The sequence below is a fragment of the Sprattus sprattus genome (genome assembly GCF_963457725.1).
Source record: "Sprattus sprattus genome assembly, chromosome: 10".
Lineage (NCBI taxonomy): Eukaryota > Metazoa > Chordata > Actinopteri > Clupeiformes > Clupeidae > Sprattus > Sprattus sprattus.
In genome coordinates, this window is record NC_137908.1 from 14174549 (window position 1) to 14190001 (window position 15453).

Sequence of the window (15453 nt, forward strand, 5' to 3'; positions counted from 1 at the left end):
ATGGGCCTATCATGAATTTGACACGACGGCTGCGAAGGTCGGTCTGCAGGCTGGTTCTCGATAGATTATTGGCCGACCGGGAAAAATCCCGGTCCTCCCGATGGCCACTCCGCCCTTGGAGGTGAGAGAAGGGGTGGGGGGGCTAACCAGTCATGAGTTCAGTCTTTAAGGGAGGCCAGTTGTAATAAATAATAATAATAATTCATTTTATTTTATTTTTAACGCACTTTTCATTCCAAGGAATCTCAGAGTGCCAGAATCCCAGTTGTAAGGTCCATTTGTTTAAGTAAAACAATAAGGATGTATAGTGGTGAAGTGATCAACATCAAATGTTGAATTGTGATACAATAAGCATGATCTTGACTTTTTTACAGGCAACAGTGTAGGTATGGTTTACTTTTACTTAATACAAACTAATTGCCTGCTTCATGGCTGGTGATCATTTCACATTTTTGCATTTTTAAAATGTTCGCTGTCTGCTTTATTTCACTGTTGCAGTCAACAGATCATTGATTGGCTATATATTCAAACAGCCACCAAGTTTGAGCCGTGTTGCCCAGGGCACAGACAATTGTTAATCCAGCCCTGCTCCTCATATGATCGGGTTTTCCTAGGCTGCGAAAGTTGACTGAAGGTTTTAACTCCCATGACAGTCAAAAATGTTGGCACAATCTAAACAGTTTTAATTCCATTAGCTAACTCAAATTATTCACAACGTTCTGTGTAGGAGGGAACAGGAAATAACGCGGATTTGGACGCTGGAGTGACCATGCCTAAAGGGTTTGTAACGTCTGGGTGAGTATGGTTACATTTCAAAGATAATGTAAAATTGTTACAAAATGATAATTGGTTGCCTTTACGGGACGCCAATCAGAACACAGACATGACTGATTTCTATGCAGACAAGGACTCAATACAATTTACAAGAATATAGGAACTTCTCCACTAGCCTACGCATTGAAAACATTAAACACATCGCCTAACTCTTTAACCATGTACACAAACTATTATAAACACATAGGAGTTTCAGGTTTATTCATTCATCATGAAATAATAATAATGTTTAACTACTGTATGTTACATTTGTAAACGAAATATTGTATCCCATAACGTCCCCATGCTTTGTTTTGTTCTTTTGATAGACTCATTCTGATTATATTCGCTGGATTACTCGAGACCCGAGGTAAATTAAATGCAAAAAAATGTATCTTAAAATAACAGCTTCAAAATCATTTTGGTGTGACACTGACTTGCAGTGGCGTAGTGGTCCCTGGAGGGGTGGGTATACTCTTAATTGGTTTTAAACAGCCCATACAGCACAGGATAAACACCCTGTTTTGAGAAGTGGGTATACTCAATGCTGACAGCAAAATAAGTGGGTATACTCCGTATACCTGCGTATACCTTGGACTACACCACTGCTGAATGGCGTCTGAGAATGGCGTCTGTTTCACTGCACGCCTGGTTTTGCACTAGATTTTTAGGGTACAGGGCGCAAGACCTCACCCATACATTACATGTAATGCTTTATGGCACCACTTCACACAACAACAATTAGACCCATGCACTGGCTATAGGAGTAACCGAGCAAGTCCGATGGGCTGATGGACTACTAGTCAGTAATAATTATTAGCTGTCCTTTTTATGTCCTTGTGCTTGATTGACGTTTTGGCTGTGATGGGAAAGGTGTTGACTCGCTAGTTTTCTTCAGAAACATCCCTGCCAATGTTATTTATGAAATAATTCGACATATGCTGTAACCTTATTTGTGTCATCCCTGTCTCACGGATTGTAGTTATTCCATTTGCACAAAATCATCGATCTGTCTTGTCTCATGCTAGTAGCCAAATAAATGTATCTCGCGTCATAAAGTTTGATCTGTTTTGGCCAATCTCACGCCAATAAGCCTTGGAAGTTTACAACCTTGAACACCTAACTCCCGAATTCCGTAAAAGTTGGACGTTTCTTAAATTTGAATCAAATGAAAACCAAAATACTTTCAAATCACATGAGCCAATATTGTATTCACAATAGAATATGGATAACATAACAAATGTTTAAACAGAGATATTTTACACTTTTATCCACTAAATGAGCTCATTTCAAATGTGATGCCTGCTACAGGTCTCAAAAAAGTTGGCACAGGGGCAACAAATGGCTGAAAAAGTAAGACATTTGGAAAAGATTCAACTGGGAGAACATCTAGCAACTTATTAAGTTAATTGATATCTGGTCAGTAACATGATATATATAGCTATAAATTGGTCGCTTAGAGAGGCAGAGTCTCTCAGAAGTAAAGATGGGCAGAGGCTCTCCAATCTATGAAAGAGTGCGCAAAAAGATTGTGGAATACTTCAAAAACAATGTTCGTCAACGTCAAATTGCAAAGGCTTTGCCAATCTCATCATCTACAATGCATAACATCATCAAAATAGTCAGAGAAACTGGAGAAATCACTGTGCGTAAGGGGCAAGACCGATGACCTTCATTGGATGCCCGTGGTCTATTGGCCCTCAGAAGACACTCAATCATTCATCGGCATGATTGTGTCAATGGGGGTGCATAAGTGCATACGGTATGGGCAGCTTGCATGTTTTTGAAGGCACTATGAATGCTGAAAGGTATATTAAGGTTTTAGAGCAACATATGCTCCCCCTCTAGACGACGTCTATTTCAGGGAAGGCCTTGTGTATTTCAGCAGGACAATGCAAAACCACATACTGCAGCTATTACAACAGCGTGGTTTTGTCGTAGAAAAGTCCGGGTGCTGAATTGGCCTGCCTGCAGTCCAGATCTTTCACCTATAGAGAACATTTGGTGCATCATTAATCAAAAAAAACGTCAGAGACGACCACAACACTTCAGCAGCTGGAAACCTACGTATATAAGGCAAGAATGGGACCAAATTCCAACACCAAAACTCCAGACACTCATAATCTTAATGCCCAGATGTCTTCAAACTGTTTTGAAAAGAGGAGATGTTACACCATGGTAAACATGCCCCCATCCCAACTAATGTGAGACCTGTAGCAGGAATCCAGTAGCATGCAAATTGTCTCTGTTTAAACATTTGTTATGTTATCTATGTTCTATTGTGAATACAATTGTACACAGGTTGTACACTGTTCAATGCATATTGAGTATGTCACCAACAACATTATATTAGATTACACATACTCCAATTTCATGACATACTCTATCTTTTGTTGTCTAACAAATGGTGGTTCAATGCTTTTGCAAAGTCACTGTATATACAAATATATGGAACATGGCTAAGAAGATTTACAAACCTTTAAGTATAAGTTTGATCTGCACCAGGCTTCAGTATTTCTTATTCAGCTGTTGTTGTTGTTTTTTCTCCATGCAGAAAGTAGTATACCAGTGGCAGCACAGCTGGGAGGTGATGTCACTTTGGACATTAATGGTGCCCAGAACAGTCAATGCAAGACCCATGAAGGCCTGGTGGTGATGTGCTTCAATAGGACCACAATGGGGGGAATTGGGCCAGGATTTCAGAACCGGATCAGTGGTTCATGTGACCACATCAAATTGAAAGATGTACAAAAAGGAGATTTACGTCACAGATTCATATGTGAGAATCTGGACCGCCTGAAACCTGCATCATACACCTACAGCATTAATGGTAAGGATGATGAACCAGTTTAGGTTCAGTTTTAAAACCTTTTCAGTTTGTAGAATACTCAAGATTGTTGTGATCTCCGATGCCCAGAATAAAAGCCTTCACAACTGTGTTAAGAAACAAATGCAGAAAGCACTGTCTAGAGACACATAGCATACCCTGAAGCATAGCATTGATGTATCTCTTCACAGATGTCATTTCAGCATGTTCCATGTAATACGGCTTCCCTCCCTCTGCCTCCACACATTTCTGTGCGATCATTCCAGAACCTCCTCTAAGTGGAGGAGCACTTCATACATGTGGCTATTATGGTTTTGGTCATTTCAACAGCCGTAGACATTGCAGCATTGTCTCTGTAAGTAAAAGTGTTTACAATACCCTTCTCATTGTCTCTAATGACATCAAATTTCATTCACTTTCTAGCCACAACTGCCCCGCCTCAAAATGTTTCGTTATCCGTCACCGGGTCCAAATTCAGCGTGTTCTGGGAGCCGCCTCCTGCTTACTGGCAGACTGGACCCATCCTGGAGTATGAGGTAAAGACTTTAGAAAGGGGAAACTTTGAATTTGTATGTTGCTGTGTTCCTGTTGCTCATGGGCTCCTTAATGCTGTTCTTAGAGCTCCCTTGCTCTGCATCATTGGCTGACTTATCTTGATCGGCTGAACACACCTGATGCCTTGATTATGTGCTGTACACATACAGTGGGGAAAGTAAGTATTTGACCTCCTGCGGATTTTGCAAGTTTGGCCACTTGCAAAGAAATGTGTGATCTATAATTGTTATGGTAGGTCTATTTTAACAGTGAGAGACAGAATATCAACAAAAACATGCAGGAAACGGTATTTTATAACAGTTATGAATTGATTTGCATTTGTCGTGGAAAATAAATATTTCAACCCCTACCAAACAGCAATAATTCTGGCTCCCACAGACCAGTTATGTGCCCAAGAAGCACACAGATTAGTCCTCATTAGGCCTAACAAGGTACACCGGAACTCAACTGGTGATGTGTATAAAAGAAACCTGTCCATAATTCACACCTTCAACCTCACTACCATGGGCAAGACTAAAGAGTTGTCCAAGAAAGTCAGAGATAAGATTGTAGACCTGCACACGGCTGGAATGGGCTACAAAACCTTCGGCAAGCAGCTTGGTGAGAAGCAGACAACTATTGGTGTGATTATTCACAAATAGAAGCAACACCAAACAACTGTCAATCACTCTCGATCTAGAACTCCATGCAAGATATCCCCTCATGCGGTATCGGTGATCATCTGAAAGGTGCAGAATAACCCCAGAACAACACAGGGGGGGCTTGTGAATGATCTCAAGGCAGCTGGAACCACATTCACCAAGAAAACCATTGGCAACACACTACGCCGCAATGGTTTGAAGTACTGCAGCACTGGCAAGGTCCCCCTGCTCAAGAAGGGCACATGTACAGGGCCGTCTGAAGTTTGCCAATGGACTCTTGAATGATTCTAAGGAGGATTGGGAGAACGTGATGTGGTCAGATGAGACTCTTTGGCATCAACTCGACTCGCCGTGTTTGGAGTGGGAAGAATGCTGAATATGACCCCAAGAACACCATCCCCAATGTCAAGCATGGAGGTGGAAACATTATGCTTTGGGGCTGTTTCTCTGCCAAGGGTACAGGATGACTCAACCGCATTGAGGGGACTATGGATGGGGCCATGTACCGTGGAAACTTGGGCAAGCCTCCTTCCCTCAGCCAGGACAAGGAAAACGCAACCTTAGGGATTTGGAGAGGATATGCAAAGAGGAGTGGACCAAAATCCCTCCTGAGATGTGTGTAAACCTAGTGACCAAATACAAGAAACGTCTGACGCTTGCCAACAAGGGTTATTCCAACAAGTACTAAGTCATGTTTTGCTAAGGGTTCAAATACTTTTTTTCTGCGACAAATGCAAATCAATTAATAACTGTTATAAAATGCAGTTTTCTGGATGTTTTTGTTGATATTCTGCCTCTCACTGTTAAAATAGACCTACCATTACAATTATAGATCACACATTTCTTTGCAAGTGGCCAAACTTGCGAAATTGGCAGTGGGTCAAATACTTATTATCCCCTCTGTAACCCATGATGCAGTGGTGAGCTTGTTATGTAGAGTTGTCAGTTTTTCCTGTCGCCCAGAGTCAGAGAGAACAATGTTGTCTTCAGGGACATGCACAGGAATTTTGAAGGGCAGTTGCTCTGCCCTGGAGAAAAGGGACTGCCCCGCCCCCGCCATGTAATCGCAAATATTATTATTATAAAATATTTCCTTAGGAGGGCCAACTTATTTCCTTCAGAGGGGCAACTTCAGTCGAAGAGGGCAAACGGGCAGTTGCCCAAGCAACCTTACCTCCTGTGTACGTCCCTGGTTGTCTATGTGTGTGTCTCAGAAAAGAGATACAGACTGACCATGTGTGAAAGTAGGGAGGTAAATGGAGTTAGTACTCTGGAGGAAACAGGAGCAGTCAAACAGTGTGTCAGCCTGTCTAGAATATATACCTCATTGTTGGTGTTTGTGTGAGTGACAGTGAGACTAAGTTGGAAGGAGGAAAAGACAGAAAGAAAAAGAAAGAGCAGGTGATGGGTAGTCCAGAAGTTTCTGTTTATTTTAATCAAAAGGCAAGGCAGGCAAACAGGGCTGCAAACTTTGACTATAAATGCTCCCACTGCTTTCTTTTTTATAGCTGTCAAGGTTTTTGAGGGCAGTTTGTAAGTAAGTTTGTCTGTATGTAAGCAGGATTACACAAAAAACTACTGTCTTGATTTCCATTAAGGTGTAGCATGCACCACGGAATAACCCATCACATTTCGGAGCAGAACCTAGACACTTCTCTCTGTCTAGCGAGCATTTGACATTGTCAAATTGGAATTGAGATAATTTTGTTTTTAGTGTCCGCTCTCTCTCCTTCAGCTCCTAATAGCGTACAGAGTGCTAAGAGGGAAATTCTAACAGTCTCCAGAGATGTTCTCTGGATGTGAATGTACAAGGTGCGTGTAGTCAGCAGCACAGTAAGGATGTTTTGAAAATTATAGGAAATTGACAGGCATACTGTAATACTGCGGTTTACAGATACGTATTGAACTGTAGATTTGGTTCAGCAATAAACTGTGTACCATTGCATCCCTACTAAATCTGCGTAGCCAGGGGTGCCCAAACACTCTGTCTGTGTGCTTGGATACAAAATGATCAGTGCAGGTTGGCCTGAGGAGCAGGATCAAGAAACCCTGCTATAGCTTAACTTGTAGGGCAAGGTGCTAACAGCTTACTTGCCCATTTAGTTGCTTAGAATAAAAGTGTCTTGTATTAATAAATGTAAAATATAATGGAACCCAAATGTCCTCCTCAGGTTAAGTGTTCATGCAATGGTTCAGAACTGCTGATGAATAAGACAGTGAATGGGACTTCCACTGTGCTGGAGGGACTGCCTACGGGGGTCTGGTGCACAGTGTCTGTAGCAGCCGTAACCTCTGATGCTGTGGGGACCTGGAGTGAACCGAAGCCTGTTTATCTCCCTCCCCCAGGTTCCTCAGAGAACAGTAAGTGGGCTAAACCAGTGTACTGGTGCTTTCAATGAAGTATTTTGTGTAAACAAATAATGACATTCACAGGTTCTGAGGAACCAAATGGTTTTTAAATGAAAATTGGGGGTGGGGATCTTTAACGGTGCCCGTTACCCCGACGGTAATACATTCTATAGCCAAAACATACACAGTTGACAGCTTGGGGTATATGGACACGGTTTATTGGCACACAAACAACAACCATCATACTTCACCATTATCGGTAGGCCTACCTCATATTGGACATACAACCACCAAAACATTCCGGGACTGAAAGCGCGTGGTGTGTGGACTTGCAGATGCGACATAGGAACAACCCGATCAGAAAGTCGGTAATGACCTTTGAATGTTGGGCACATCCACGTCAGATGTGCGCAGGCCAAGTTGGTGCGATGGGAGGAGGTGTGACAACGGGTGACTGATTTAGAGTGCTATGTAATATAATAGTATTGTATGTGTGTAAACCGGTCTGTAGTTTATAGTAATTGATCAATAAACTGATCACAGGAGGGGCCAGGCCAATTCAGCTGTGTGATTTCAGGACATGGGCATGGCTGGCAAGCAAATTAAATTACAACTTTATCATCAACCACTTCCACCATCAACGGCATACTCACAGCAATCCAGTATAGTTATCCACCCAATATCATAGCTACGAGGGGTTAATCATAAACTACTTTAAATCACTAAATTGTATTAAGTCCTGAAGGGAGAACCGTTTAGAACTCAAAGAACCAAGAGACCTCCCTTTTGTGGTAAATTTCTCTTCCTAAGATACACTTCGATGCCTGTGACCTGCCTCATTAAAATGTTGAGCGGGTGGAGGTGTCAGGTCAGATTTGTAGTTTGATAATAGGAAAAATATACAGTCTTCTGATCTGGTTAAAACTCTTAGTTCTTGTTTCTTATGGTGAAAGTTCTCAAAAAGAGTGTGAAGCAAAAAGGTTTATTCAGTCAGTGGAATACCAACAGCACAAACCTGAGCATGTCTCGAGACAGTACTGGTTACTCAAAGATTGCAATGGCCCCCCCGTCTTGGGATACTCATGATCTTCTTAGAGGATTTGGAGGCCCAATGCTGGACACCATTCTCAGCTGGCCTCTCATCGTGGCTGTTCCTGCGTTTCCTGGCAGCGCTCTTACTCAACCTCGGCTTGGAGCCCATTTTGGACTCTTCACTTCACTCTTCACGCTGGCATGCAGAAAGATCCCTACCCAGTGTGTGTAGAACTGCTGCTTTCTATGTTTTAACACACGTCTTATCAGTGTTGTAGTAGCTCATGCTGTGGCTGTGCAGTAGTTTTAACAGCTTATTATCATGAATATCCTTGTGATTATACTGATTAATAAGGTTATACCCATACTGGTGATTATATTGCTGGTTAATAGTACACACACAGATTATTGAGTGTTTCATTTACATATTTTCCACCACAGAGGCTGTCATCATGATTTTAATTCCTCACTTGTTATTAGTTAACCTAACTAAAAGTAGTCTTTTTCTTAAAAAATAAATTCTTCAAAACACAATCTTTTGTCTTATTGGCAGCAGGTTGAGAACTTTCTAAAACTAAACTTTGACTAAATTAACTCATGAACAAAGGACTTTGAACACTGAAGCAACTATAACTACTGAGTATTCTTAGCTTTAAAATAGATAAACTCTTGTCTTTCAGACGCGCAGCCTGTTGAGGAAAGGAAGCGGATCTTTCCGGTTGTGTTTGTGGTCGTGTTTCTGGTCGTGCTTCTGATCTTTCTCAACGGGAGGAGAGTGGTTCCTGGTAAAGAGGAGGAGGGTGTGGCCTTGTCTGTGTGAGTTTTTTTTTTATCTGATTGTTGTATCATATTGGGGAAGAGAGGCACTGGGAACCCTTTCAGTCAAGCTGCTGATACAGCTGGTCAACCATTTTAGGTTCAGATTTGTTTATTAACATTGCTGTATCTGGTTGGTCTCTGATTGATTGGAATGAATACACAAAACCAAAGCCGTATGTGTATAGATAACACCAAAGTGTTTGTAATGCCTTTTTTTCATGGTAAACTACTAGGTCAATAGACATACGTAAACAGACACAAGGGAAACGAAATATTTGACATGGTTTTTTTTGTCTGGCTTCCTCCAAAGGCCTAGACCCAATGCAGAGCAGACAGAGAACGGCTACGCCACTGTGCCCATCACTCAGGTATCTCAATCGAGTATGCTACCGCTACTCAATGCTAGCTCTATCAGCACATGAGTAACAACATGTAGGGGATGATATAAGTATTCTATAATTTATTTGTATACATTACCCTTTGGAAATAAGATTTTACCTTGTCATCTTGTTAAGCTGAGAGAGTTGTCAGACTGAGACTAAAGTTCTTTCCCACTTTTTCTCACAGAATGATGAGGAAGAGACCCAAGTCCACTGAGACTTAGCACCACAAAGGCACCGTGCAACAACGACTAAAAGAGCAGTCCAAACGTGCAGGAAGATCCAGTCAGGATATCGGACCACTGTGTAGAGGAGTGCAGTAATCTTCGCAGTCACCCTGTGCACTACCTGGTGAACGGAGGGCCATAGGATCAGCAGCTTCACTGTGATCCCACTCAGTGCCCAGCACAGCCATGAGTGCATGGAAGGACTCCCTGGGGAGCCCTCAGGTCACACACCTTTACACAGAGTCTAGATTCCTGTAATCTTGTTCATTTTTCACACCTATCCAATCTTTTCATTTCGTAAAGACGGAGCCTGGTAACGAGAGATTTGCGTAAAAAGGGAGCCACCAGATTGTGTTTTGAACGGGCTGTAGTACATACCTCACGCCTGTTGGTGGCCTAGAAGAAGAGACTCAAAAGCACAAGGTAAAGGAAGCAGCACACGGATAATGGTGGTTAATAAAATGAATTATATTTCATTTTGGAACAGTACATCATGACATGTCTGTCATCCCATTTCCCATGAGCCTTTGCTCCGACCGTTTTACATACATTTATGAATAAAAAAGCAATAAAATCGCTGGCCAATTTATATTTGTGGTCATGAAAGTTATGTTACGTCTGAATAAGAAGAATTAGATCAAGATAGGAGGCTAATCAAAAATCAGTAGGCTGGGCAGTGGCGGCTCGTCCATAAGGGCGATTGGGCGACGCACTGCCTATGGGAAAAGGAAGAAAAAAAAAAAAAAAATTATAATAAAAAAAAAATTCCTGATGTATAAATTCAATCGCACGACTACATGTAAATGTAAATTTCATATATTTTTTCTGTCGGATTCTACCACTAGACCGTCTTATCTGCCTCTGTATGTCATTGTCGAATCAGGTAACAGTCATTCAGTCAGCCTAGAGTCAAGATTCAAATGGCCCCGCCCCTTCAGGGCGATCTGGGACGAAATGAAAATCGCCCCAGACCTCTCCCGTTGACTCCCATATTAAATGCGTTTTTTACACAAAACAGAGCTCTCAATGCATTCTCTATGGCTTCCGGGAGGGCTCGCCCCTCCAAGTCTAGTCATAAGTAAGCGACGCAAAAGGCTATGGTAAAAGCCCATAGAAATGGTAAAAGCCAATGAGGACGTCACACAGCTTCGACAAAGGCATGTCAAGATGGCACCTGTTCAGCACAACAATTCCATCCGCTCTTTGACAGAAACTTCTTTTTAGTCAGCGTAATAATGAAGATAAATTGACCAAAAAAACAATTAGGACTTCCTAGACCAAAAGTATCCATTCAACAGTTTTCTACAAAGGGAGGGAAATTGGAACAAAAGAAAATCGCGGTCGTGAAGTGGCTAACGCGGTCTGTATTTCTATTTACCACTGTCACTTTTCATAGGTTTCACAGTGTGAACTATCTTTGAATAATTTTGTATGTGATGACTTATTTTGCTTTTGTAAGCCAATACTTTCAAGTTCAGTCAATAAATATCGTTGGTTTTGACGTATGTTGCCCCCTTCTTTATGTTTTTAGTGGACATATCATGTGTCCTGTTCAGCTATGTTACAACATACAACATTTGAGACGTGTGGATAACGAAAAAGTGGGATAATTTAATGTGGAGCCACATCATGTTTGCTTATGAAGGCTCCTGAATGTAACTTTCTTCCATAGCGTTCCACTTGTATCTTGCTACTCTAGCTATGTAGAAAGAGGGGAGATATTACTGTTGGTTGCTGCCAATAGTGGACAAAAAGGTATTGCTGCATGAGTAAATCGGATAACTTAATGTACCTACTGAATAGGTCGCCTTAATCATAAAAAAAAAATTGCCCCCCCTGAGAATTTTTTGAGGGAGAACAAGGGATATATATAGTGGTTGGAGATCGCAAAATGATCACGTGGGGCAATGACGTCATCAGGTTGCGTGAATCCATGCAGACGAACACCAGCCCCCATACCGATTCAAATCTACTCACTTTCTACCCCTGATTTGGATCGTTGCGGATAGAGAGTGCTCGTGTAAATGATAGGGCTATCTGTATTAGCTATCTGTATCAGATTAACAAACTAGGTTCCATGTAAACGGCGCTTCAGGTCACTGTGGGCGTCAAAGTACAATGCCAGCGCTTGGGGCTGGGTGGCTGCTGTAGAGTATGTGGGGAGGGGGAGGGAAGATTACATTAATATATTAAAGGTACATTATGCAACAATTATGCTTCAGGATTAGGGTTAGGATAAGCAGTTTAACCTTAAAATAACAGCTTAAAAAAAATTGGGGCGCTACAATGACATTAAATGCAAATTCAAGCAGATTGTGCCTAAGATTTCATTGGATAATTCTTAAAACTAATTGAAATCTAGGGACATACATGTACAGATTTGGCATGTTTTATTTCCATATGGTTTGTATGTGAATTGCAAAGAAGTAGGCTTCTTCTGACAGATAATTGAGAATGTCATTGCAACTGTGAAGGTAAGGCAAAATCAAAATCAAATGTACATACCAGCTGGAGTTCAGCCAGAAGACGGAGGATCCTGCCAGGATTTCAGGGGTCAAGTCAAATGTTTTTATAAAGCACATTTAAAAACAACTCACACTGACCAAAGTGCTGTACAATTAAATCACAAAAACACATCAAAACTAATTAAGAAACAGAAGTGTGTCATAGTTTCCACATGGGGTGGAGAAAGGGGTAAACTAGGGACAGTAAATGAACAAGAAGCACGTTTATTTTCCGAAATGTCGGCAGGTTTAGATTTTTATTTTATAATTTTTTTTTCTGTTAAGTTTCGCGGGTGGCGCGAGCAGATTTGCGTCCGTCACTTCGGCCTTCAAATCGTGGGTGTCGCAAGCAGTTTTGCGTCGGTCACTTTCGCTAAAGTAGTTAACGTAAGTGTTCCATTTGAGTCAGCACTAATCACCGACGGAGTGCACTACGTATGAAAGTGCACTTAATGAAAGTGTACTTCGTAAAGTGCAAGCTATGAGACACATATTTAGAGTGGGTGGGTAATATAATATAATTAGAGTGAGGGGGTTATATTTGGAAACCCGTATCCGCCAGGTAAAAGAAAAAAAATGCAGGTCCCAACTCATTATTTTCAGATAGTATCTCAAAATAACGAGATACTATCTCAAAATAACGAGATACTATCTCAAAATAATGAGATACTATCTCATTATTTTGAGATAACTTCTCAACAGGACCAGACCAGTCATGCAATAAAGTACTGTATGTATAAAAAAACAGTACAGATACTCAGAAATAATACTTGAGTAAAGTAGGAAATCATTTGTCTACTCAAGGACTAAAACACCCCTGTGGATAGGTATGGTTTGTGTTCTGCGGGGTGGGGGTATGTTGGCACCAGAGTCACTGTTGCCCAGGGGCACCATGAAGTCTTAATACGGGCCTGACTATCTCAAAATAATGTGTTGTGACTTGCATTTTTTTTTTTTTTTACGTGACGGAAACGGGCTTCCATAAGCGGGAGGGGGAGAGAGAGGAAGAAACAATCTAACAACTGACCGTGTACTGGGCAGATTGACTGAAACAAGGAGCTAGCCCCGCCCGTTGCAAACAGCATGTGAACCAACCACTTCGAGGAGTAGGGGGACCATGATTTTTAACCACTTTAAAAGCACATTGTTTTACGTTTTAAATAAGCACCGCTGGCTTCGTCGTGCGTTTATTTCATAATACTAAATTTAATATTTTTTTCCCTCCAATGTTTGTTGGCGGGGGGACAACTTTATGGTAGGGGGGGGGACACGTGCGGGATCTCCGCCTATGGACAGTTTTAATGATCCTTTAGCATTTGCTCTCAACTATGAGATAAAGACTCTTATTTGACAGTAAGTCGAGTGCGATCATTATCATTGTTAAAACTACTGTTGAGACTACTGGGTTGTCTTGTCCCACACAGGTAAAGTATCCTTATGCCATCACAGTCACCTTACACATGGGTATACACAAAATTGTTACTGTATTTATTGTAAAGCACCTCAGGAAGGTACTGTTACTGTATTTATTGTGAAGTACCTCAGGGAAGTACTTGTAATCTATACCACCAAACGTTGTAGCTATTTGTACTATTTAGCTAGTTGTACTATTGTTGTGTTATATTTTGTCCCTCGTCTAAACATCAGGAGCAGTGCTGCAAATACAGTGACAATAAAGGCTTTTCTATTCTATTTCTATTTCTTTTCTATATCTTGTGATGGTCTTTTTTCCTGGCAGCACACTTTTTTTAAATGACATTTTTTTCTAAATGAGATCATATGAAAAGCCTATTCTTCAAATGATTAGTTGTCATCCTTTCTGCCTTTATACAGAAAATGAACTAAGTTAAACAAAATAAAATGGAAATTTGTATCCTTACTGCAAAGTTGCATTCTCCCAATTGTTTTAAGTCCTTTGTAGTGTTATTTTGAATATCTAAAGGTGTCTATTTTGTAGTCAAAAACCGAAATACTTACACTTACAATAAAGAAATAAAAAAAAAACAATGTTTACCAATATTCCTGTTATCATGTATATTTGTTAGTAATTCTGTATGTTGTTTGTTTATGTGTAACATTGGAAAATATGATATGTTCACTGCTCCATCAGAGTTACATTATCATTGGCAGGGTATGGAAACATTTAATTAGTTCAACAAAAATATCTATATGCTCATTAAATGATCCTACGGAGCCCCCTAAGGGTCATTGTGGGTATTTTTGATGGTGGGGGGGGGGAATTGAGCTACCTTTTTGAGTTCCCTATTAACTTCCCGTTAAGTTCCCATGTGTCCCCACTGAATACTTTCGCATTCCCACGCAATGACCTACATTCTGTACTACATAACAATCCTGTAAAATTGTTCTTAGAACTTGGCATTATTGAAACTTACTACGAGTAAAAAAGACTAGAAATTGAATGTTTATTTTTCATTGAATGTTTACATAAAGTTGCACTGGGTGCCTTTAAAGAGAATGAGAGGACTCACTAAACGAAAGCATTACAGTGATCTGCAGGATGCAGGGAGGGAGGGAGCACATATGTTTTGCGAGGGAACGCAAAAGCACCTCAATAAAACAATTTCTCACCATTTCTCTAACAGAATGTGGAAATGTGCCCTTGTACGGAGCCTCCAAAGAGTCAAGGTGGGAATTATTTACCCATGTTCTTTTCTTGGGTTGATCACTAGGGGGCGATTTTGGTATCAATTCTAACCAAATGATGGGCTGGATCCCACGGTGCCCCCTAGGTTAATGGTGTGTGTGTGTGTGTGTGTGTTGGGGGGGGGGTACTTTTGCATTCCCTCTCAATGTTTCCACATTCTATCGCAATACATACGCCCTCCCTACCTGCAATGCTTACATTTCCAGAGCCCTCTCATTCTAAGTGTTTGTTAAGTTTACTTTCACTGATTTCATGTAGTCTTTAAAAGTATACTTAAACAAATACTTAGAATGAGAGGGCTCACTAAAAGAAAGCATTAAAGTGATCTGCGGGATGCAGGGACGGAATGAAAAGGTATATTGCAAAGGAACCATCAAAAAATTAACTCCCACCATAATCCTTATAGGAAGCTCTAGTATTTCATCAAGACAATGCCTCAAGGATTTAGTTTTTTCATAACTCCTCAACATAGTACTCAATTTGTTGTGTTATGTTTGTACGATGTCAATTATATAGATTCTAACACAAGCAAAACATAGCCTTGGCTAAAATCTGCCCAATATTGAACAAAATGTCATTCAAATTTTACTCAACTCTGCAACTCTTCACCAGACATCCCTGTGACAGTGTTAATTTCAATC